Source organism: Chinchilla lanigera, unplaced genomic scaffold (assembly GCF_000276665.1).
Source record: "Chinchilla lanigera isolate Chin_1 unplaced genomic scaffold, ChiLan1.0 scaffold00045, whole genome shotgun sequence".
Taxonomy (NCBI): Eukaryota; Metazoa; Chordata; class Mammalia; order Rodentia; family Chinchillidae; genus Chinchilla; species Chinchilla lanigera.
Genome location: NW_004955446.1, coordinates 1,347,484 through 1,373,072, shown reverse-complemented (window position 1 = coordinate 1,373,072; position 25,589 = coordinate 1,347,484). Strand labels below are relative to the sequence as shown.

Genomic DNA, 25,589 nt, shown 5'->3' with positions numbered 1-25,589 from the left:
GAAAAGATAGGTTTGTGCTAATATTATTTGGACAATTGAATGCTGATATCTTGTACTCTGAGTAACTAATATTAAGATAACAATACGCAATGTATTAACCATTGTTACCCCCCTATCATATTGCTTTTGAATTTTGTTTTTGGTTGTTTTGGAATTTTTTTCTTTAAAATAAAAAAAGTGAGACTAAAGAAGCCAGTAATAAAATACAGTATGCTGACTTGGTTGGATCACAGATTTAAAAACAAACAAACAAAAAAGATTATAACATGTATCCTGTAACATGCAGCAAGCTTCTCCAGGAGACTGGGGATTTTGGGGGAAAAATTAAATGTGGACAGCATACTGCATAATATGTAATAAATGTTTATTTTCCTGGGCATTTTCACATACTTTAAATAAATAAACATACATAAGAAAAGAGAGATGACAAATATAAAATGTGAACAGCACAGAGTCTTAGTGATGGATAAAATGGATGGTGCCCACTGTATTACTTTTCAACTCTTCCATAACTGTGATATTTTTAAAATAAATAATTATTGAATTTAGGGGCTGGGGATTTAGCTCAGCAGCAAAAACGCCTGCCTGGCAAGCGCAAGGTGGTGAGTTCGGTTCCCGGTACCGGAGAAAAACAAAAAATTATTGGATTTAAATTTTAATTATTAAAAGTACTCAGGGCACTGTAGTAATTTACTCCATCATGTTGAAAGCATCTAGAAACAACTCTTAAATCACACAGTGAATTCTTTTATCTACTGGAACAGGAAATTAGCATGTAAACAAACTGAGCAAGTGGGTATGATCTGTCAATCACAGAGATCCAAGAGACATATACCCAAGCCCTGCACCTGAAACCAATCAGAAAGTGCTGTCTTCAGTTCCTTTCAGGAAAAATCAAGGAGCTTTTTGATAGGACAGCGTAGGTCTGAGGGCAACCTGTGGAGAGGGCCATACAAAAGCCAGCCGCCATCTTCCTCCTGGCCGCTGTGCTCTTTCACTGTGGTTCGCTCTCATCCTGCAGAGTCTATGTTTTTCCCACTTTTACTTGGCCCACACTCACTCTGGAGAGCACATTTATTTTCCTACCTTTAGTTAATGTAAACCTTTGCTACCATTTGCACATTTCTTGACTGCTTCTTTTTTCAGGACAGTAGGAACATTTATCTCAACAGAAATGATTTGATTGCTAAATACTAAGTTCTTTGTTATAGATAAAATCATTTGCCCCATAAATTCAGTCTCTTCCAGACTCTTAACTTTGCATTGGTGATGTCTGGTATTTTTATACACTCAGCCACTAGCCCAGAGGTCTGACTCTAGCCAGTATACTTCCTGGTTGCTTTTTTCTGCCCTGCTCCCCAGATCTACAAGGCTGCTATTCACAGAACTACAGCAGATCATAACTAAGAGGGAGGGATTATTTTAGTTCTTAAATGCACAGATGAGACTCCTGTCCCAAACTAATTAACAGAAGGTGTTTTGCAGCAACATAAATAAATTAATAAATTTTTAAAATGCAACTATCCCTGCATTAAAGTGCAAAATTGTTCAACTTCAGGGACCTAAAAAAGCAGGAGAAGAGTAGAATATGAAGAAAAAGGATGTAATATACAACTTTTAGAAGCTTTTTCTTTTGGGTATTAGAAAAACTCAAACTCTAAATACTCCAACCATAAAATCCTAGAGTACAGAACTACTTTAGGAGCAGAAAGACTTTTTCTTGACTTTTCTGAATACTTTCACATCTCAGAAGGACACACATCCAGGTTAATCCAGTGAAAGTTCTGCCTGCAAGGCTGAACAGTGACAAAAGGCCTTGCTGATAGGCAACAGCCCTCATCGGAGACATGGACAATAGACGAATTATTTTAACAAAGAACAACAAAAAGGCGCTGGGTCCTCCAGCTTCCTATCAAAAGGCTTAAGTGAATTTGTTTGGAGAAAGTCTATCTCATGTAAGTATCAGCTCAAAAAACAGTATATTTAAAAAACCAGCTTACTCAACTGTAAATAAGGTAATAATTATCAAAGGCCAGGTGTAGAATACCATACTCCAGAAATCTCTATGTGGGTCCCACAGTCCAGTAACTTCAAAGAGTAGTAAACTGTGGACTCTGACCCAATATCTGAAAAACGAATATCAAATGTGGAGTGATCTTGGAGCAGTAACATTAAACATAGTAACACTTCTCCAGAAACTTGCTGCCATCAGGGGAATTTCCTAGACAGCCTCCTTCTTTACAATCCTTACCCCCATTTGTGCTAACATATACTTCTTACCCACACTGAGAAAAAGCTTTATTTGGTCTCGGGCCTGGGCATGAGACCACTGACCTCTGTGTTTGGAAAGCCCAGCAGTCAGACTGAACACAGGTATACCAGTAAGCTGGCAAGTTTAGACAGCATTTACTGAGTGTTCACTATGTACTAGGTTGTGTGCTAGGAGATATACATGCAGACTTCTTCTAACCTTTACAACAGGCCGTTGAAGAAGGCAATGTTATCAGATTTATTTTACAGTGAGTTGTCTGAGAGATCAAGAAGTCAGGCATCTTGCTCACAGCCACACAGAGAACAAGGAGGAAAGCCAGGATTTGAACCTAATTATTCTGATTCCAGAGCCTGTGCTTTTAAAAATTCATGCTTACTCTTCATAGCAGGAGGCAGAAGCATAATAATTCTGTCACTGACTATGGCCTCCTTTATGTAGATCTGCAGAATTTACAAAAACTGTTGAAAACATTTTTAATTGATCATTACAAGAACACAATGGAATTGTCTGCCTTCTGGGAAGAGGGGACTTCATCGGCAGAACTGCCTAAGTCAGCAAACCAGATGCCAGGGTCCCTCTGTACCCAGTCCTGCATTTGATCCAACTCCTGCGTGGTTCTTGCAAGTGTTCAGATTTCTCAGCAGACTTGTTCCTTGGTAGTATTCAAAAGAATTCAGGGCAGGCTTTCATGTTCGAAGTTGCCCCATTCACCATCTGTGTCTGACTTGAAGCCACCCTGATAGCCTTTGTCACGCTGTTTCTCTGGCTATCCTCCTTCTTTCAGTAGATCTTGGTGACTTTAGTGCAGGGGAAACATCTAGATCTACAGTTTCCAGACTGTCTCTCCACTTCGGCGTTTATCAGCCTCTATTCCTTAATTTTAAAATTGTAGGTGGTAACACATCCACAAAGTCTGGAGTGTAATACAAATTATCTTCCAGATGTTTGTTTTACTAATTATCTTCCCAAAAATGTGAGTTCCTTTGCTGCCCAACAGAAGGTTTTTGACTCCCTTTTTGCAGATGAAATTATTTGACAAAGCTGGTTGATGTCAGCAGAACCAGAGAAACCAGGCTTTTCTGAAATTACATGGGTTTGGGATGATAGCTAAATACTCTAGCAAAGTATTGCAGGGGAAGACATCACTGAGGTACGCCATGTACACCATAAAGAAAGGATTTCACAACAGCACCATAGAGACATTTGGAAAGGACATCAGAATTTGTATTCAATTTTCAGGTATATATCCAAAGTCAATGATATCAATGTTATCAAGAGACGCCTATACACACCCACATCTATTTCTACAACCTTCACAATGGTTAAGATATGGAGTCAAGCTATTTGCCTATGAACAGATGAACAGAAACAGAAAACATTGTGTATGTGTATGTGTATGTGTATGTGTATGTGTGTGTGTGTGTGTATATACATATATATATATACACACATAATGGAATATTATTCAGCCATTAAAAAGAATATTATCATTTTCAGCAAAATGGATGGAATGGGGGGAAATAACCTAGACACAGAAAGACAAGTCCCACCTCACATGCTTTCTCATGTGTGAATACTAAAAACAGTCAATCCCAATGTATACTAGTGACTGAGAGAGGCTGAGAAGGGCGAGGGGGAGGGTAGTGGAAGGTTCCATAATGGGTTCCACAACACAGTAAGACAGAAGTAATAAGTTTCAGAGTCGTGCAGCACAGTGGAGTAACGACAGTGTACAATAACCAGTTATATATTTTATAAATAGCTACAAGAGCTTGAAGACTCTAAACACAAGGTAACGATAAGGAGATGAAAACATTAATTATTCTAACCTGATCAGTATGAATTATACACATATATTGAAATATCACACTGCGCCTCATAAATATGTGATTACTTGTTAATTAAACAGTTTTTAAATGTTGGAGAGGGAAATTCTAGGTGCTCTGATTAAATCATTGTGTAGTGCATACATGTATCGACTTATCACACTATACCCCATAAATTTATATAGTTAAAATAAATAATGTGAAAAAGAATGTACACAGAAGTAACTAGAATGAACTAGGTGATAACTAAATTGTGTTCACAGGTTATAGGCGAATAGTAGTGAATGAATGGATAAATGAACAAACGGAGGAACAAACATTTGTTAACAAATAATTGCAACGAGTGCATTCACATGTACAAATCTTTCCCAGGCCACCTCGGAATAATCTTTTTTATTACAGGTTTACTTATTGCATGTATTTTATTCCAACGATAGGTGAAGAAACTGAGTCTCCAAGTGGTTGAGACTTGCTCAAGATAACCCAGCCAGAAACTGGACATTTCTGCATACGAAGTTCTGCTTTGGTTTGTTTTGAAATGTCCCTAGGATTTTGTTTTATTTGGGTGTGGTGATGTCAATAGGTCAGGAGATAACTGTTAGGAAAACAATGGTTTGTGAGGCACAGTGTCTGAGGGCAGGAGCTTACCATGCCAAGCAGGGCCCCAGGAAGCACCAGGGTGCATGGGGAGGGGGAGAAGGGCCTCAGCATATGTGAGGAGGTCATCTTGGTCTGAGGCTTTTTCAGGAAAGACAGGTTTGACAGGTTTGACAGGTTAAGCAGCTCGGCAGATGTAGGACTGGAGAGCTGAATGACTTTGGCCGACTCTGGGGGTGGAAAAGACTCTCTGGTCATCCAACACTTAGCTCTGAAGTGATTCAGGATAGGTGACAGTGTCCTGGAGCACAAGAGTGAGAGAGGAGGAGACACATGAGGTACAGATTCAGGACTGGCTGGATCAAAGGAACGGTGCATGGGGCAGAGAAATTAGTTGGTTCTTCTAGGAATAAGCTAACCTGAAAGAGCAGTTAATCCTTGCCCAGCTCCACAAGGCCGCAAGATGTTGAAGCACTGTAAAATACATAAAATGAAAAACATAATCAACACATGAATATGACGTATAATTTCTATCTCTGGAATTAAGCCTAATCAAGCCCAATGGCTTAATTTCTAGAAGTTTACAATAATGTCTTCCAAAATGCAGCTTAAAATTAACCTGGAATGGCGGACAAATCTTTCCCAGTACCTCTAATGTTCGCTCTTGTTCTTTCTGGCTCTTGGATCCATCCCTGAACTCGTTTCCTGTCTTTTCCACCGCTATGGAAATGTCTTCTGTGGTTTAGAGACAACCCTCTTGCCTGTTCTGCAGCTGCCTGTTGAGGTGGTCACTATAGAAACCGTGTGTCAACCAAGCTCCCAATTTTCTCTCAAACTTCAGAGGTTCACGATTGTTTAGAAATATGAGCTGTGCTTATCTTTGCCTTCTACGTATTTGGATAAGTTGAGATTTAGAGTTAGCAGTCACCCCTTTTGTATGTTCTGCTACTATTAAATAACCGTCATGCTAATAATACTAATTAGAATATCTGATTTTTCTCAAGCATTTATTCTGTTTGCTTTCGTGCTGAGTAGTTTATATGTATTTTCTGATTTAACCTTTGCAACAATCCCTAGAGGTAAATATTGTTAGTCACGCTTTTGAGATAAAGAAACCAGAGCATAAGGAAATAAATTGCCAAGGCACTTGATGATGAATTTTTTTTTTTTTTTTGGTACAGGGAATCGAACTCAGGACCTCCTGCTTGTGAGGAAGGCATGATTCCGCTGAGCTATATTCCTAGCCCTGCCAAGACACTCGGGAGGTGAAGGCAAGAGGATCGCCACAAGTTTAAGACCAGCCTGGGCTGCATAGTGAGTGAGTTTAAGGCCAGCCTGCACTACAAAGTAAGATTGTGTCTCAAAAAAAAAAAAAAAATGAAAAAGGATTGAGGATGTTGATCACTGTGAAAAATCTCCATCTTTTGTATTTCTTGGAGTGGGGACTCGCAAAAAAAAAAAAAAAAAAAAAAAAAATTGCCAAGACGGGTACAGCTGCATCAAGATAAATCTATCTGATATCAATGCTTTTTTTTAACCATTAGCCATACTGACTTTTTAATTTCAATGTACAAGGTTCTTGATTGTATTTTCCAGGCCCATATTTCCAGTAATACCAGTGAATCAAAAAATCCATAAGCCAAGTGTGCATTTTATTGGAGGGGAGGAATTCAGGGACAGGACTATAGGTTCTGAGAGAATGGGAATGGGGAGGACCTGGACTGGGTGGAAGGGAAGTGGCGCGGCAGCTAGGGGAGAGCTGGAATATCCAAGCAGGAAAATCTGAGCTCCTCAGGGACACAGAAAGCAGGGACTCAGTTACCGGAAGTAGGGGCAAAATGGCTGCCATGAATGGAGTTCCCCATAGCCAGCGAGGGTGGGAGGAAGTAGGGGAAAGAAACTACCACTCGGTCCGTACCTCTCAAGTAAGTGTTCATTGTGCTGTACAGCCCAGCCTGTACTTAATGCAAAAACTGCAAAGTACAAGCTGTGACTGAAAAACATGGTGAATGTTTAAAGTTTTAAAGATTATTACAGCAAAAAGTACACGGCTATCAGCACTCCGCAAAATCCCTTGTGCTTCGAAAACACTTATCCCATCCTTGTTGCCACTCTCTAAAGCAGTTCTGGAAGTCCCTTCATGGTTTTAGTTTCATGTTTTCAGCCGTTGCGGCTGCCTCCATGTCCTGAACTGAATTCAAATCCTTTACCTTTCAGTCATTTTGATTTGGGGGAAGAACCAGAAGTCACGCAGCACCAGAGCAAGGTGGAAGAAGACATACGGTAATGTTTTTACAAGCCTGCCTTTCCACTGGATGGCACTTGATAGCGGCATTCAGCCTATTTTTGATCATACCTCATAAAGACACTCACAAAGATGACTTTCAGAACTGCTGCCATAAAGAAGGGTACACCTGAGTCATTCACAGGTACATGGATGCACCTTGAGACCATAACACGACATGAAATAAATCAGACACACAAGCTTAAATATCACCCTAAATATAAATAACTAGCAAAATAGAAGACTGATGATAGGAAATAGAGAGATCTGTTTCAAGAACTGGACCAAACTAGAGACAGAACTTTTGCAAATGGGAAAGGGACCAAGAGATGAAAGGATCAAAGTGGGAATGGAGAAGTAGAGGACATAAAAAGAATCGAAATGTGTTATGTGCGTGTACTAAGTCCCCACAACAAACATAGTCATTATGTACTACAAACACATACTAATAAAAATAAAAATAAAAAAAGAAAGTGGCAAGAACCACAAAGAAAGTGTGGTCAAAGCTAGGGGGAGCATTTTGAAGGGGGCTAAGGACAATGTAGCAATATGTTTTTTACTATACTAAATTTAAATTTTAAATATAAAAATTAAATATTATATTTACATTTAAATACTCATTGTATATACAAATCACCCTTTATAGTTAACCAAACTCCTTTGTTAGTCCTCAGGAAACTGAGGGTCAGGAGACTGAAATAATTGTCCAAGTTCTCTCACATAATTAATGGTGGAGCTACACTAAAAATCCAGTTCTCCCTGACTGCAAAGCCTGAGTTCTTTTCCACTGAGCTATGGTGCAGAAAACGGCAAAGATATATTTGTGCTCTCTAATTTTCCTGTTTCACCCCAGTGACAGCCAGAATTGAAGCACATCTGCAAAGTGGGTCTTTGGCACAGGCCATATCCCCACTTGGTCCTTTCAGTCCCGCTGGATGGAGACTTTGACAGTACTCCCAGGGGCCGGAACTCAGGGTCACTTTTGGAATGCCAAAGGCTTTCCTTCATTTTCAAATTGCTTTTCTGTTTAAAAAGCAACTCAAAAAGCTATTTGAGTTTCCAAACTGACCACAGGAAGACTTGTACATGCCATTTTGAACTGTGACCGTTGAGAAGCCAATGTCTGTTTTTATTTTTAAATGTTCCTTCAGCACATGAAGACATTTAAGAAACAAGAATGAGGCTTTTGAAACATCCTGCTTATCCCTGGGGTGATCTGTTCTCCACAGAGCCAAAGCCAAATGGTAGCCACAGAGGAGTGGTGGGATTCAGTTCTGCAGCCCAACAGATGGTCCCAGAATCATGAGGACAATCACAGGGGGCTTCATAGGGTCGCCCATCGTCATGAGTCCACTGGGGCCTCAGTACTCACCCAGGCAAGCCCCATCCATAGGCATCCACCGCGGACTCATGATTTAGTGCACCGTCTCCACTGTTGCACACCTCACCGTGTCAGCAGTAAGAAGTAGACTTGATTAACTATGTCTAGACTTTGACACAATATCGTATTCATTTTCCACCAGCATTTTATAGAGGGAGCCCCTGAAATGTGGCCTAGGGTGAGCTTTGAAAACAAATGAATCTGGGAGACAACCTGAAACACAAACCCTGATTATTAGTTTGGAGGTGACTGAGCACTGTTCATAATCTGAACACTGATTCTAAGTCAGGGAAAATTCTGAGTCAGGAAGAATTCCAAATGAAGCTTTCAGGCTATGTGCTAACAAATATCTGGTAAAGCCAATGAGAGAGCTGGATTGTTTGTTTGTTTGTTTGCTTGTTTCATAGTTTTAGTGAAATCCTTTCAGCTATGTTTGAGCTTGGGAGATTGAGGGGATACCATTTTCCTTGTTTACCATCAGGATAAATGAGAACCCATGCTTTCCAGTGTAAGTCAGGAAAGATAAGCTTTTCAACCTGAACTCGTTTCTAAGGTACATTATTTGATCTTGAGATTGAATTCTAAAAGAAGGGTCGACTACTTCAAAACTTGTATAAAGGTTAAAAATGCAAGAATTCACTTTCGCAAACTAAGACTCATCGAGTGTCCCAAACCCCAGCTGTCTGCCACTTTCATTTATGTTTCACTGGGTGACCTTCAACACACTAGTACTTCCGTTTTTCTTTCTACAGATACTTGTATAACAGTTAACCTTCAGATTGAAAGACTGGAGTATTTCAATGAACATTGTCACTGTACAAAACGGTTCAAGTGAAGAATGCCAACAGATCCAGAAAATTCGAAAACAAAAAAGACGTAAGTTGGTCTGGACTTTTTTTCCTAGCCAACTTTCTCATCCATTTAATTATTTAATTCATCCTCCTCTACTTGCCTTTTACAGACTCAGACAGATTCAGTCCTTTGGGAATAGATGAACTTAGTAACAACAGAAGGGATAGAGGAAGAGGAGAGAGTTCTAAGCAAATAGACCTGGCTACAAGATATCTTGTACTTTCCTATAAGCTAACAATAAAAGCAATGAAGCATGTTTCTGCAGAATGGATGAAAGGACAGGCAGCAGCACGTGCAGCCCTGAGGACAGAAAACAAGTGAGCATCTCCTCTACTGCTTACTCTCTTCAGTTGGTATAGTTACCCAGAAAGACTCTGAGCTACCTCCATTGACTGGTGGGAAAGTGTGCTATGATTTAGTGGTGACAGCCCCCTATTAAATATTCTAAAACATCGTGAGAGAGATAGTATACGTCTCATTTTGTAGAAGATGAAACTGAGCTATAAAGAATGTAAGATTTTTCCAAGGAAATAATTGGAGAGCTATAGAGTTGGGACTTGGAAAGAGTTGGAAAGAGTCTGTCTCTTTCCAATGCCCATGCATTCTCTACTATGCCACCCATCTGGTGAATCAGGGAAGGTTCTGCCCCATCTCTAGATCCCAGGGTCCACTATGCTCAGATGGAGGTGACAGTCTCAGCAATATATCACAGAGATAGAGTAAGGATTTTGTGAGATAGCTATCTAATAAAACATGCACAAAATCTCATAACTGCAGAGGTACTATATGGAACTAGCAGGTAATAGAAGGAATCCTCATTTTCCTGCTTATCCCATGGGAATACTTTGCACTCAATTCTGGGATACAAAGGCAGAATTACTATAAATCCATCAAGTGAGTATTTGATTATCTTTAAAGAGTGCTGTAAGGTCACTTCTATAAAATTCCTCCTGTGAAATGCTTTCCTTAGTTAAATGTGTGAGCAAGAGCAATCTTTCTCCATTGGCAGCCCCTTAACATGCTAGAGCTCCCCGCTGTAACTAATGTTTCTCTAGGGGCTTTAATAGATTGCTGAAATTCTGAACTTTAATATTATCATAACATTGGTTTTGCCTTCATATACTATAAAAAAGTTTTATAAAAATAAGCAATGATTTCTATGCATATTTTCACATCCACTGTATTTACGTATATGTGGTTTTTGGTAAGCCTTTTCCCATCCTTGAAATAATAAAAATGCTCAAGCTAATGTAAAAATATGGAACCAATTTCACTGAGGATCATTACTAAAATGGTCCTCCTCCATGCATTTGTCAATTAAATATATTTTCAGAAGCATTTATGGACTACATTGTGGTGATTGTCAACTCAAAGGAATTGCTGACTGGCAGGTGATGAACATATTACCCTCTTTTCCCTCCTACTTTCTGTTTCTATATTACACCTTTATTTTTAAAAAAAAAAAAAAAACTAACTACTCTAAGAACATTTTATAAAGAACAGTGAATTTCTAATTTGTCACAATTTAACCATAGCAATATATCACCCAAATTTCATTCTCAGTTGAAAATATACCCCATGGTTAAATTTCTATGCTATCAAAATGCTACTGCTTCATACTCATTAGGATAGCAATTATTAAAAATGGAAAATAGCAAGTGTTAGTAATGATGTGGAGAAATTGGAACACTTGTACACTGTTAAAGGGAATGTAAAATGTTGCAACTCCTGTGGAAAATAATTTGATGGTTTCCCAAAAAGATAAACATAGAATTACCATATTATCTGGCAATTTGACTGTCAGATGTATATCCAAAAGAACTCAAATTCAGAGCTTCAAGCAGATATATATTTGAACATAAATCTTCACAGTGCTATTTGTAATAACTAAAAAATGAAAACACCCAAACATCGATCAACATTTGAATTGATGATAAAGTAACTGCAGTCTATGCATACAATGAAGTATTCTGCCTTTAGAAGAAATGCAACTCCAATACATGCAGAAGCAAGCATGAATTTGAGAAAACTATGGCAAGTGAAATAAACCAGACTCAAAAGAACAAAAGCGTATGATTCCACTTACATGAAGTACTTAGAACAGTCAAATTCACAGACAGAGAAAGTGAAATGGTGGCTGCTAAATGCTGGGGCTGCTGGGCAGTGGAAGTGAGTGTTTGGTGGGTACAGCATATCTGTTTGGGATGATGAAAACAATTTTGGAAACAGGTAAGGTTGACTCCTGCACCATACTGTGAATGGACTTAAAGCCACTGAATTGTATTCTTAAATATGGTTAAAATGGTAAATTTTATGTCACGTATATTTTATCACAATGAAAACAGGAAGATTAAGGACTTACAAAAGTTGACTCTGTACCATAAGTGCTTAATAGACAGTGCATGTAGTCATCATCAACTCATTTTGTAATAACATCAAGATTTACAAGTCAAAATAAACATTCAATTAAAAACGTTAAATGTCACCAATTACACAATCCCCTTTTTGTGTTTCTATCCCTAAATATCTACCAAGTGTTGAGTTTCCAGCTGTCTTGGTTACTTTCCTCTCATTGCTGGGACAAAATACCTGATGTCCAAAATTAAGGAACAAAAGCTTTATTTCGCTTACAGTTTGTGGAGGTTTCAGTCCACACTTGGCAGGTTATAAGGCAGAGTGGCACATGGCAGAGGGCTACAGCTCATGGCGGCAGAACACAGCAAAAGCAACAAGCACAAAAGGGAGGAATGGTGGCAAGCAGACTCTTCCTCCCCCTTACATATGCAAACTCTCCACCCCAAGGCGGTGTAGCTCTCACACCCATAATCAATCAAACTCTAAAAGCCTACCCCATGACTGCATGAGGCTTTGGGGGAACACCCAGACACAAACCATAACACCAGCAAACACACAGACACTGGAGACACAAAGTGACTAAGCCACAGTTCCCAACTGCTATGGTCTGAATGTCCTCTATTCCCACCCCAAGTTCATGAGTGGAAACCTAATAACCAAGATAATGGCATTAGAGGCAGGGCCTTTAGGAGGTGGTTGGAACAAGAGGGAGAGCCCTTTTGAATAAGATCACTCCCTTTAAATGGCCCCAAAGAGCTGCCTTACTCTTTCCACCAAGTGAGGTGCAGAAAGAAGTCAGCAGTCTGCAACCCAGAAGACAGGTGTCCCTAAAACTTTGCCATGCTGCTACCTGGTCTTTGACTTCCCAGGGCCAAGAGTTATGAGGAATAAATTTCTGTTGTTTATAAAACATTCAATCGGGGCTGGGGATTTAGCTTAGCCGCACAGCGCCTGCCTGGCAAGCACAAGGTCGTGAGTTCGATTCCCGGTACTGGAAAAAAAAAAAAAAAAAAAAAAAACCCAAGTAACAAAAAATATTCAATCTATGATTTTCTCTTATTAAAACCCAAAGGATCAGGACACTAACCTAATCATAAGGAACACAGATATACAAATCCACCACCCGAGTACATTACAAACATGCTGATAGAAGCATTTACATAGCATTATGTGCAGAAGTCAATAGGTCAGGTTAGGGATAAGCCAGAGAAGGCTTTCCAGAAGAAGTGGTATTCTTTTTGAGACTCAAAGGATAACTGAGAGTTGGCCAAGGGAAGAAGGGAGCCAGAGAGGAAGAGCACCCTGGAGAGAGGGGGTATCCACGCGGACACCAGTAGTCCTATTGCAGAAAGTTCAAGGTGAACCTGGAGATGTAAGCCACTGACAGATCACAGGGGCCTTTGAATAGCTCACGAAAGGATAAAGACTTTATCTTGGACAAGGTGCCTCCTTTGAAAGTTCAAAGCAGTATGATTTCAAGAGTCATATTTTAGAAAGACTGTTCTGTCTTCAGAGATGGAAACAGTTTGGATAGAGTAAGGTCGGAGACAAGAGGAGCAATGAGATGATACTGTCAGATTTCAGTTTATTATTTCAATACATATTTATTGAGTGTCTATTATGCATCAGGCACTACTTCTCTAACCCACGAAAACAACAGTAAGCAAAATAGAAAAAACAAACAAACAAACAAAAAAGTCACCTTCCCTCAAGGAGCTAGTGAAGAAAGATTTAAAAAATCTAATGAGGCAATAAAATTTTCACTTAACTAGAAATGAAAGAATAGAAGAGGTAAATGCAAGATTTTGGTACTTATCCTCTTCATAATAGGAAGATTATTTTAATAACAGGATTACAACTGCTTTATACTTTTCTGGAAAAACAAAAAGAGACCCGTGTCTGCAGATTCCCATGAGCATGTCATGATATTTTAGAGCTTTGGGTTCAACTCACAATTCCCTTAACTTGGTCAATGCTATAGCCATAGCCTCCTTGCTGATTATTTATTATTAAAAATACCTTCAGATATCTGTGGCTTTGCCCTGCAGAGTTTGATTCTCACTCCTCTACATGGAGTTGTTTTTCACATATCTAAGATGTACACATTGGCACACACTCCTGTAAGTACAGAGAACTATTCAAAAGGCATGGAGGGAGACCTTCCTAGCAGCTGCAGATTCTTCCAGAGATCCTCCAATTCCTCTAACTTTTAATGCCTTCTAAGTGATGTATTTTGGTTGAGTGTGGCAGAATTCACTGAAGAGAAACAGCTCCTGGGGTAGGATGCCATGGGAGCACTGCAGCAAAGCAAGGGGCTGCTGCTTTCTGAGACCCCAGTGCACTGCACATCTTAGTTTGCCTTTCTTCTTGGAGCCCAATACTGGCTGACACTGCAACCAATCAATTCAGCACGGAGGTGGCACTGAGGGACCTTGTGGACATTGTGTCACATTGACAGAACTCTCCTTTGATCCTGAAAACTACTTCCAAGCCAAGATTTTTTAAATCGGCCAGTGGACTATTGAATTACCATGCCTAGAAAAGCTTTGCATTTTAGAGATCATTATTATCACAACCCAAAAGGGTGAACATATAGCCAGCTTAGGTAAATTATTACTGAAGAAAGAACCACCAAAAGAGATTACTTTTAACTGGGCTGGTCTTTTTGCTCCTTGCTGTTATTGGAAGCCCCTTTCTCTATCACTGGAAAAGCCCACCAGAGCTAGGATCCAGGAAAAATGTGTCTAGAAATCATCCTAACATTTGTCCCATCTGTGTTTTCCTGCTTGACTTGAAATGGAAGAATTCTACATTCACAAAGTTCATTTATTCAGATGAGAATCCCAAAATAGGTGGAAAAAATGGTTGGGAAGAGGTTGGGAGGATGAGGGGTGGATGGCATAAAGCAGAAGTATTAATAAAATCACAAGGCAAGATGCTCCTAAAAAAAGACAAAGACTGACCTCGAACTCCTAGGCATGGCATCCAGCTGTGGGTGATAGGCCACAAACCTGTAGCAGACAGACCTAGTTCACTTTCACGCTTCTCCCCTTTCTATATGTGGAACCGTGGGTGAATTGCTTAATCTTGGATTTCCCCTCTCCAAAATGGACATCATAATGCTCACTTTATGGCATAGTTTGAGCATGACAGATAATATCCACAAAGTACTTAACCCAGAGCCCAGAATATAAGAATATCTAATTATAACTATGATGATTATAAGTATTGAACTTCTTGCCAGATTCTAAACAGGCTGTACGTAGATTACCATTACTTGGATTTCACTGAAACCATAAACTTCCTTGTCTTGGTTACTTTTCTGTCATTGCTGAGACAAAATACCCAACACCCAAAATGAAGGAAGGAGAGATTTATTTAGCTTACAGTTTGTGGAGGTTTCAGTTCATACTTGGCTGGCTCCGAGGCAGAAGACAGCAAAGCAATAAGAGCAAAGGCGGGGAATGGCAGTGGAACAGCAAAGCAGCCAGAGCAAAAGGGAGGAATGGCGGCAAGCAGCCTCATCCCCTCCCTTGCATTGTAAAGAGGCTACTCCCACCTAAGGGGCTTGTAGCTCTCACATAATCTCCATGCCCTCCTCTTCCTCAGGCTCAGGATGTTTACAAAATAAGCACCCTGGCTTCCTGCTGAGTCACTTAGCCAAACCTCTAGACTCCCCAAGTTGACACAATGTATCAACCATAACATTCCTCAAAAAGCAACACTGCATCCATGCTTACCACATTTCATAAACACTTCTGTAGTTGTAATGTACATACCCTGGGCATTGGGAATGGATAAATGGCCACAAGCTCAAATTAAACAGAATGGTCACATTTGCTCCCAAGCATACCTCCCCTCTAATCTCTTCTTTTTTATTTTATGAAAAAAAGGTAAAACAAAATTTCATAACAAAATAATAGAATAACAATAGTTAATCCATTACATGTTGTTATCTTTAAAGTAGTTACTTAGGGTACAAGATATGGGCATAAGAATTTCTCCAACTGATACTAGCACAAACGTTCATTTTTAATGAACTAAGAGACACTAAGAGTATAACTGACTTGCATTTTCCCCTTTTCCCTACTGTCCTTTCCCCTTTCCACATCCTAGCTCCTTTTCCCTTTTGCACAATTTCCTCCCACTTCATAGTATCTATTGTACATTTTAGACCTTATTTACTCTTTCAGTTTCTCACACCAGGAAAACAATACAATGTTCACACATTTGAGTCTGTCTAATCTCTATTCTAATCATGTGGTCAGGTCATGTTGCCATGTAGCCCTGTTGTCCACGATGAAAAACTCAGCTCAGGTGAGGACTCCCTCCTCCCTTCATACAATCTAAGCATTCTGATCCTTTTCCCCATGTATATAGCCAGCCAAGTCTCATATTGAATTTCCTCCCCAGTATATAACTGCCAATATATCACTATGAGCTCTTAATGACTAACATTTTTCTACAAACAGGGAATCTTGAATGCCTACATTGAACCTGGGCCACTGCCCCCATCCCAACTCTATATTCCTTAACAACAAGAATGTGTTCAGTGCCAGGTATAGAAACCACCAAGATCATACAACCCCGTCTCTAACATAGAGGAATTTAAACTTCTATGGGATATAGGGCAGAAAGTTTTTGAGTGGTGAAATTATGAAAATCACATTAGTCAGGTGTTTCAAAATTATCTCTACCCTCTTGGAACAGCTGCCATAAATTCAAAGCTCTGAGTACTTCTGGCAAAGACAATTCATTTTTTCTTCCCTGCCCACTTTTCCCTTTTCTTCCACCAGCAAGCTTCTATGCAGCCTTCAAACCCTGAACACTCAGGAGCCACCTGCTAAGAGCATTGTACACACCGTCTTATGCAACCAGCACAACAAAAGGAGTCCTTGTCTTCATATCACAGATAAAGCAATCGAGTTTCAACAAGGATATGTAACTTGAACAAAGTTGTACAGCTCGTGTGTGGTAGGGCAGGGATCTGAACTTCTTCCTGTCTCCAAGTCCTTGCTCTTGCTTGGGCTGAGCTACCTCCAGAACAATCACCTCCACTGCTCTCCTCATCTCTGCGCATGCTCTGCCTCATGTGGGTAAACCAGACACTCTTCCCCATCTTACATTTCTAGCCTTCTGCTCTTCGTTAGAACCCTTTCCTAGAAGCTGTCCTGACTGAAGGAGGCTGAGTAAAGGCTCTCTCACTTTCATCTCCAAAAAAGAACATTGCCTTTTCTCCTCCTCAGTGATCACGACTTCCATCATTAAATATTTATAGAACTCTCATTTCTATAAATCACTCCCATCAGCAGTATGGTTGAAATCTAGGGATTGGCTTAGCCCTTTTCACACTACTAACGCAGAACACCTGAAGCTGGGTAGTTTATAAAGAACAGGAATCTAGTGGCTACTGGTTTGGAGGCTGGAAACCCAGATAGCATGAAAAGGCATCTGGAGTGGGCTATTTATGGTATCATCCCATGGAATGAGGAGGAAGAACAAGAAAGTGGAAGGGAGAGAAGGGGAAAGGAAAAACTCTCGTTTCCTTAGGATACTACTCCCATGGAACCAGCACACACTAGGTCCTCATGACCTAATTAATCACTTCTTAAAGGTACCATCTCTCAATAGAGCTTCCTACACATTAACTTTGGGAAACACATTCAAACCATATCTATCACTGACAGGGACTCTATGGATCTTGGGTCCATACATATTTTTGCCTTCTTAGTCTAGTTTATTGGTTTATTTATCTATCTTTGAGCCAATATAACGCTGATTTAATACTGCTTTGTGATAAATGTTAGTAATCAGACAGGCAAATATTTGTTTCTATTACTCACTTTTAGATGTGCACAGGCTATGCTTCCATATTAGTTATAAGTCATTTCATGATTTTAATCAAAACTGCAATAAGTGTTGTAGTGAATTTAGGAAGAGGTGATTTCTCCATGATATTACATCTTTCCAAACCTCAGCATGGTACATTTCTTTAATAATGAGAGTTTTTCTTTCATCCTTAAGTGAAGTTTTATAGTTTTCTACATAAAAATTTTGCAAAACACTCAATAAATTTATTCCTTGGCACTCAATACTTTTTTCTCACCATATTTCTTTTCCATTGGATTTTCTACCCCCTTATTTTAATAGTACCATAAAACTATGTTGTTTTCATAAGCTGAAGTTGTATCTTACAAACTATTAAAGGGATTTCATTAGTTCTAATAATCTGTTGATTCATATTGACTTTTATGTGCATGTTGCCTGCAAATATGACAATTTTCAATTCATTCTTTTGAATCTTTATACCTCATTTATTTTCAGCTTTCATTGGATTTTCTAGACCCTCCAGCATAATCTTGAGCAATAAGGATGACAGCAGGGAGCTTTATCCTCTTGCCCTTTGAAAGAGAATACTTTTGAAGTTTTCTTATTGCATCATGTTAACCATAGATTTATGGTTTGGCTGAAGAGCATTGGCTTCTCTCCCAAATTTACTTTAAATTTTTTTATCATGAATGTATTGAATTTTATTAAAGACATTTTTGGTAGCATTTAAGATAAGACTTTTCGCTACTAATATTTTAATGTGGTGAATTAGAATTTTAAATGTTGCCCCATTCCCAAAGTATCCCTACTGGGTTGTGGTGAAGTATTTATTTTGAAATAATTCATTTTACTATCACTTTGTATAGAAATTTGACCCTTGTCTATTAGATTTGTTTATATATTTTTTCTTGCACTATCATTTCAGATAACAGAAGTCATACAATATGAGCTCTGTTTAATTGCCCTCTGGAAAAAATAATTAAATAGAGTCATCACACATTCCTTAAAGTTTTGGCAAAGGAAGTTATCCTTAAAACAATCATGACCTAATTCCTTTTGGGTTGGAGGCAGAAATTTTTAAATAACTCTATATATTTAACATATTAATCTTGTAAAATTCTCTATTAATATAAACTGAATTTTGTAATGTATATTTTTCTACAAGGCCATCTAATGTGCTTTCAAGTATGTTATCATAGAACTGTTCACTGCTTAATGTCTAAAGTTGCCTATCACAATACATATTAATCTTTTCATTTCTTAATTATATTGGTATATTTTGGATATGCACAATAATAACATTTATCATAGGGAATTTGTACCTGGACATGACATATCTTGTTTCTTCTTTTTTTCTCACTTTCCTACTTTCCTTTCAACCTCTCTTCCCCTGCTTATTTACAAAAACTTTGTTTCCATCTTTTCTTTCTGTTCTCTTTTCTTCCTGTCCCTTCATTCCTCTCCCCTCCCCCTCCCTTCTTCCCTCTCTTATTTGAATGCTTTGATCCAGTTTCCCAATATCTATAAATTTTAGAAACAGTTTATCATTCTACTCTACACTCCTCTTGCTCTGCCTTACCTCCCCCAAAAGAATGATTGTATTTTAACTGGAATTGCAATGAAATCTGTAGCTCAACTTGAATAGAATTGCTAGCTTGACAATACAGTATTAAGTCTTCTGTTCTAGGAACATGAAATATCTCTTTCACTGATTTTATTTAACTTGTGTTAGAAATGTTTTAGGGTTTTTATCATATAGCTCTTACATATCTTTTGTTAAATTGATCCTTATGTACTTCATATTTTGGATATTATTATAAATTTTTAAGTTTCTATTTCTGTTTGTTGCTAGAATATAGAAATACAATTATTTGTCTATTGACTGTGAATCTTGCTAAACACTTATTAGTTCTTATAATATTTTAATGGGTTTCATCAGATGTTCTACACAGACAATCATGTTCTCTGAGAACAAAGAGAGATTTATTTCTTTCTTCCACATCTGACATTTTTTATTTCTTTTTCTTGCTATATATTGTGCTATGTAGGACACCAGCACAGTATTCAATCAAAATGGAGATAGTTTCTTCACAAAACAAATAAATACTGAAGCGGAAATTTTTGTCATGTTCCTGATCTTATAAGAGCTTTCAGAGGGAAGTAGAGAAGAGCCACTGAAGAATCTAAATTCAAAAGGAAACGCATTTTTAGTTATTTTGATCAGCTAATTAGTGTTTACTTTGACTAGAATTCAAATACAAATCTTGTTTGCAGGAAGAAGCTACATAGAATACTGGAGCTTACTTTACATTTCTTTATAATTTGATTTAGTAGAGTTTCTTAGAAGATCCTTGATTAAGACTCTTCCATGTGAGATATTTGAAGAGAAGGAGCCAGTATAGATCTTGGAACCATCACATGTGCTCATTAAATATCACCAAGACAAATGGCCAGGGGAGGAGAGGTCAGTGAGGACAAACTGTACCTCTATGGCTTCCCGTTTCAATGTCCTTTGCATTAGAGCACTGCCAAGAACTGTAATGTGAAGCGTAACTTCTGGAGATATTGAGTAACCTTTCTCTGGCATCTAAAATGGTAAACACACACACACACACACACACACACACACAACTACCTGCCACACTTAGCTTCTCATGAAGGACACCAGTGAAAGTTACTCAAAATCACAGGGCAAGTTTGGAATTTATAACAATACCGCTATTGTGATCACTCAGGATATCTTTATTAGGGGGAACCCAGAAGGAAATTGACCCTAAATGTTCAAAGAGGCTCTCATGGCATAGTGAATGGCTCACACAATTTTCCATCAGCTGTTTTAATCAAGTCTTGATGGTACTTGCTCCAGTTGGAACACACCAAGATACAGCCCCGTGCCAGAGGCCCATGCTGGAGGCAAATTTCTGATTGCCCGGAACAGGACAGATGTCGTAAAGCATGCTCAGCCAAACTGATCACTGCTCAAAGGGAAGGTGGAACTACCCACAGACCTTTTCAAGAATACTCTGGGAATCTGGGCCAGGATCACCAAGTTATAGGCTATTTGAATTAGAAAGGACTTTATAGAGATGAGTTTACTCTAGCCTTCCTATTTTACTGCTGAACAGATTGAAGCCTGAAGTATTTTGATTTTATTCAAAGTCTCCCAGCTGATTATCACCAGAAACAGAAGAGAACTTGGATTCTATGAGCCAAATGCTTTCACTACAACACTGTAATTATCCTAGAATTATTTTATATCTTCCACCATTTGCCTTGTTAAATATTAAAGCAAGTAAAGAAAAAGCTTGCCGGGCATGGTGACGCACACCTGTAATCCCAGCACTCGGGAGGCTGAGGCAGGAGGATCGTTGCAAGTTCGAGACAACCCTGGACTACAAAGTGAGCTCAAGGCCAGCCTGAATTGCATAGTGAAACCCTGTCTCAAAAAAGACCAAAAAAAAAAAAAAAAGAAAAAGAAAAAACTTGGGTGAACCTAAATTGCGTGAATAATTGTCACTCTTCTTCCCCAGGTGTGACTACATATGACATCTGACAATCCATGGACTAATATATTCAAAACACTTTCAATTTTAAATCCCTATGAAAGTAAGTAAAGTGAACAGTAAACAAAGTACTTCCCCACAGGAATCCAGCACACCTTACCATTTCTTTCATTCTCCAAGCCCCTGTACCTAATGTCACTACAGTGCTCATCTTATTATGCCATCAGCAAACATCTTTTTCCAATAGGAAAGGAAATCATTATGTGACTTAGTGATCTCTGGTCTAGGTTCTTGGGTCTATACTAGAAAATAACCAGTATCTAGCTCCATAGAAGGATCAACCTGGGTTATCAAATCTGAGACATATTTCTCAGGAATTCATTTTTTGTCATGTTGCTGCTATGGTCTGAATATCTGTGACTCACCAAGATTCCTGTGTTGAATATGTGTCCCACCAAAATTCCTACGTTTACCCCCTGCTGATATTGGAAAGTGGGGCCTTTAGGAGAATATCATGTCATAGGGATAGATTTTTCCTGAGTGAAATCAATGTCTTAACAAAAGGCCCTAGATATACCCCTGGCTCCTTCTACCAGGTGAGAAGATGCTGTCTGTGAACCAGGAAGTGTGCCGTCATCACACACTGAACCAGTCCACAACTTGACCTTGGATTTCCTGCCTCCGGAATTATAAGGAGTAAATTCTACCCAGTTTAATGCTGTCAATATTCATCTACCCTGTAGCACATCTCAAATTTCATGACTTCTTAAGAATGAATTATACTCCATTGCACGTATCTATCGTATTTTGTTTATTGATCTATTGATAGACATTTGGGTTGCAGCCACCATTTAACTATTATGAATCAGGTAGTTGTGAAGATTGATGTACAAGTATCTTTTCACCTTTCTGCTTTCAATTCTTTTGGATGTATTAACTAAGAGTAGAATTCCTGGGTAATATGGTAATTCTACATTTAACTTTTTGAGAAACCATCTAACTATTTTCCATGGTAGTTATAACATTGTATATTACCACTAGCAACATTTTCCTTTGTAAAAGCTTGAAAAAAACAGGAAAAAAAAAACCCATAAGACAACAACAATTACAGTGGCCACTTAAAAGCCAGTGGGGTCAACTTGATCCTTGCTCAGACTCAGTCAGCATTAATTGCTGTATTAATTCACCAACTTAGCTCTCATGGGTCTATTTTCTCCTCTGTGGGTGCGAAATTAAATGTATTTATCCTCCTTTTTTCTAATGGATCTAACACAGATATTGATTTTCTTTCCTAAAGGAAAAAGGTGTTTCCTTATAGCATAATCAGGTGAGCACAGTAGTGACAATAGCTACAAGGGTTGGATAAATAAAAGAAATTGTAAGGCATTTCGCTGAGTGGAAATAATTTGTTTGCTATTCACTTTACTCACTTTCATAAGGCTTTAAAATTAAAAGTGTTTTGAGTATATCATACCAGTGATCTATTTTTCCAAGCACTCTGAAAGCTGGACATTTTTCTAATGCATTAGAAAACCAATGCACCTGTGCAGGTGTTTATCCAGACTGTTTCTCCAAATTACACCACAGAAAGAGTTAGGCAATTTCACTTTTGGTCTGTGGCTAAACCCAAAAGCTTTCCCAAACTTCCATATCTTGGATTCTATTTTGTGTCAGTCAGTCAACCCCAGAATGACACTTACTAAAATTCCACTGGGAGCACAAGATAGGTACAAAGAGAAATAAAGGTTTCAGTTACCTCCCCAAGGACCTTACAATCAATTCTTGCGAACAGAATACAAACCAGTAAGGGAAAGGTCAGATCACTCTAAACAGTATGCAAATGTATGCAGATGCATTTGGACCAATGTCACCACAAAAGGAAGAAATGGAGCAGCATTGTTAACTGTGAGCATGGAATGACCTGGGATTCAACCTGTCAAAGGAGTTTCAGCTTTGGCTTTACGCTAACAGTACGAACTTGGGCTGGCCACTGAATAGTTCTGGAATTCTATTTTTCCACATAAAATGAAGCATTTGTTCATTAGTCATTTTTTAACTCTGGAAAGACATGTACTCATTTTTTTTCTTCTCCCAAATGAACCGTAATATAAATGTGAATCCAAGACTTTCTCTACAGATCATGACAGATCCTTTAAACTATGTGACGGAATTCTGGAGCTGCCAAGGACACAAATTCAATCCTCTAATCCAGACATTTTTTAAGACACTGTGTTCCATTAAAGTGTGAAAACCAGCTGGGTATTTTGGCCCACACCTGCAATCCCAGCACTCAGGAGGCTGAGGCAGGAGGATTGCTGCAAGTTGAAGGCCAGCCTGAACTACATAGCCAGAACCTTTTTCAAAAAAGACAGACGGAAAGAAATAAAGAAATAAATGAAGGGAGGGAGGGAATCCTAGAGCTAATGTAAGACACAAATTTCCATTTTGAGATTTAAATGCAATTCAACTAATAAATGATAGGAATAGAAACTGAGACATCATAGCTTTGTATTGTATAGACATGAGAGCAATAATTTTTTGTATGATAGTCTTCCCTGACAACTTCATTGGAAAAAAAATAGGGAAAACACAAGGCACTGTAGCTGATCTTTCATGTTCTAGTTCAAATGTCCAAAGATGTACAATACTGACTCAGTGTGGGCAGTTTCCTCTATAAAGTACAGTGCCCAGATTCTAGGCAATCTTTAAAACATAAATACAAAGGAGAGGAAATCTCTCACAGAAAACTGTATCAAAAGGGTATTTAAAATGTAAATTTATGTTGTTGATAATAACACATGCCCATGAAAACCAAATGCTGAAAAAGCAGTTACACTTCCTACTTGAGTGGATAGTTATAAGAGTCACTTTCTGCAATGACCTTCATATTTTCAGTATATCACGAACTACTATGAACTTACTGTGAGATGTAGCCAGTCAGAAGAGAAGACAAGAATTTTCCTTTTCTGGAGGAGAGCAAGCCCTCCAGAATCAGCATGGGCAATAAACATCCTGTTGATTCTAGGTTAAAAAAAAATGTCAATTTCAACTCATGTTGAACTGATTCAGTCTTTGCCTTCTCTTGTTTGGGTATCATTCTTCTAAATCAAGTGTGTTTAATTCTTCTATTTTATCCAGGTCTTCCCCAGTAAAAAGCTTTTCATCAGTAGGAACAGCCCCAAGCGCTCCATTTCACTGTCTCTCCACTTTGTTGCCCTCCTCCAAATCACTTCATTCACTATTTACAGCCCTACTTCCAAAAGCTTCCCTTAGTTTGTTTTCACCTTTCTCTGAAGCACATGTGCTGAATTTTTCAAGACTGTCTACAGTAATACCTGGCTCATCTACCTGTCTTAGGCTTAAGTCTGTCATTTACTCTCATGGAATCATGAACCTCAGCACCATCTGCTGAGTGTAGCGCAAATCTTGTGTTTTCTCACAGTCATCACTGACGAGTTCAGGACCGACTTCGAAACACCTCATGAACGCTGAACACTAGTGCCTTTCCTGCTTTGAAATCAGCTTTCCTTCTTTCCATATTTCATTTGTATATGTCTTTTCTTTTTCATGTATGCATGAAAAGATTGTAGAGTGATTTTGGTATTATTTGGACCTCAGGCAGAATGCTCTCTCTCAATGAGATCTTCTAATGAAATATCTTGTTTCTCTTCTTTCTTTATACCTTTATTCAACACAAATCCAAGAGGAAGTGCACGATAATACTACAGTTATCACCCCCTCCAGGGCATGTCCCAAGCCAGCCATACTTGTTATTTTCAATAGCTTCATGAAAATGTTTGCAGACTATTTGAATTTTTGCTTTTTTCTTTTCTGCCTCACAGTGCTTCTTGTTCACTACTACTTCGAGCTTTTTCTCATTATAATTATCCATTGTATCTTTTTCAAGTTCTTTATCTCTTGTATCAGTGTAAATACTTCGTTTTTCACGTTTTCTCTCCAAAGTCAGGTCACAAGAGAATTTGCACTTACCTCCTTCAGGACAGTTCTTGAATGAAGAAGGCACAAACCACGGATTTAGGATCTGTTCACTTATTTTTTGAGTATCAACTACAGGTTTGGACAGCTCATTTAGCTCTTACAATCACCTTTCTTCAATTTCTGTTCAGCTTCACATTGTACTATCTGACCTGATTTTAATTTGATAACGGCCTTGATAAACTTCTGTTGCTTTGCTCCTCCTTTGTTATTCTTTAGAGTGAAAGTTTTGTCTTCAATCATCTTCTTTTTCTGCTCTGCCTTTTTGCTGTCCACAGCCTGAACCTGTTTCTTGGGGTACACTGTGCGGAGAGGTGAGACCAGCCAGACCCAAGGAAAGACGAACACTGGGCCATAGGGGAATTTCGCACCGCTGGAGTAGGAAGACCAGAAACCAACGCCACAGTGGCGCAGTGCACGGAAAGCAAGTCGCCTTAGCCCCTGAATCACGACCATTTGCAACAGGTCGGGGTCACAGAAGCATTCAAGATCCGTAATCTATTATACAAGCAGTTTGGGTCATTTTCAATCCAGATTTATAGTATCTTATTCATAAACATTTATTTTGCACCCTGTATATGCCAAGCACTATTTCCAGGTGCTGGGATTTCAATCCCTTGAGGAATATTCAGTCTAATAACCTTTTGGGGCAGAAAATGTTCTTCAGTTTGAGAAACGTCAAAGAAAGCAAGGA

At 38.7% G+C, this 25,589-nt stretch overlaps 1 pseudogene; it reads right to left on the bottom strand.

Moving 5' to 3' along the window:
• LOC102010209 overlaps positions 1–25,174 on the bottom strand; it is a 55,408-nt pseudogene extending 30,234 nt beyond the window's left edge.
• Positions 25,175–25,589: the final 415 nt, after the last annotated feature.